A 1,766-nucleotide genomic window follows, 5' to 3' on the forward strand; every position below is an offset into this window, starting at 1 on the left:
TTTATTTTCATTAACATTTACAATGCTAAGGATTAATCACTTTTTTTTTTTATTAAATATTATATGTTCTTTTATTAATTATTTTATACGATGAAAAGTAGTACTCTAAAAAATAAAAAATAGTCTTCATAAAAATCCGAGGCTCTCTAATAACGGAGGCTATAGGCTGCCTATACTGCCTTATGGTAAATATAGCCCTGCTTATATTGATAAAACAAATTTGTTATTTCCAAACAAAACCTAATTATATAACAATTATGTATTTATTTATTAATATAAACAGACGTGAGTCCTAAAACATAATATTACTAACATTTTGTGTGAAAAATAACAACATAAATACAATGAGTTATAGTTTTTACTTCATTAGAGATTGTGTTTAAGACTTAAAAGTAAATCTTGAATACAATCGAATATAATTTAAAAATACATTTTTAAATATAATCAAAGACAAAAGTATTACCTGCAACTATAACAAGGTTAGCAGGAGAGTTCAAGATTTAATTTTTAGTTGAAAAAAATGGATGATTAGGTTTTGGATCTCTATAGTATTAAAGTTATTGATTTTAAAACAGATTAAAGAAAGAATTTCAGTACAATCAATTCACACTAATATCAGGTTTTGTAAAAATTTAGAGAGTAATTACGTGCTGTAGAAGATCCGTATGATGCGGACAGTGAAAATTCATCCTCAGATAATGATACCTCGTGGAAGTCGTTTTATTCATCACGACAATGCAGCAACCGTATAGTGGCGTATTATAGTAAGGGCGCCCATCTACATATTATATTACATTAAAACATTATAATGGACAATCTCTGAGTGATATTAATTTAACATTGTAGTTTACTTGAGCTGTACCCTGCAGTGCCGCCAAACACGGGTTTAAAATTCCCCAGAACTATTTATGGATGGGCATAGGCGAAACTAGACACTTTTATTAGGGCAGGCCAAATGATAAAAAAAAAAACTTTATATAGGTAGTAATTGTGTTTAATGTATTATATAATATATATGATATAATGAATATTTCTTTATAATATAATTATTTAATAATAAATAAAAATATATAATAATAGGTAAACGATTATGATATTTTTTTTTTATCAAAAAAAAATAATCACTGACGAAAATAATACCTATTAAACAAAATTTATTCCGAGTTTAGTCACGGTATTTTTGACAGGTTTGTGACTTTAAAAATACCTATAAATTCATCAAACAATAGATAATTGTTTTAAATAGCAATAAATGATAGCTTGACTTGGACATTGGAGGTATTAAAGTACACGAAATAATGTAAATCACTTACAATGAGTAATTTGAAAAATTATAAATGCCCAGTTTTTTAGACAGCGATGTGACTAACGAGGGTTAATAATAAATAAATTGATTGGGGATGTACTAATGTGTATAGTAAAAATAATTAATATGGTATTATATTTTAAATAATAATTAAAATATTCGACTTACCCTCTATCTAGGTATAGAAATTTTCTATTAGAAAAAAATATTCTAATTAATAATTACCTCTCCATGATTTTCTTATCATAAACGTAAGAACCCTTGTGAACGATCGGTCAATGATAAAAATATGAATTTATAATAAAAGAAATAATATGAAAATATTGAAGTACGACAATAATTTTCTACGAGTATATTTTCGGGTGTATTTTCACCACGTAACAACATTACTGACTGACGATTTGTAACGTAAAATTAATTATTATACTTGCTATAGTAAAAAAAATAAAACGAGAATTAA

Source organism: Acyrthosiphon pisum, chromosome X (genome assembly GCF_005508785.2).
Source record: "Acyrthosiphon pisum isolate AL4f chromosome X, pea_aphid_22Mar2018_4r6ur, whole genome shotgun sequence".
In the NCBI taxonomy this organism is placed as follows: Eukaryota; Metazoa; Arthropoda; class Insecta; order Hemiptera; family Aphididae; genus Acyrthosiphon; species Acyrthosiphon pisum.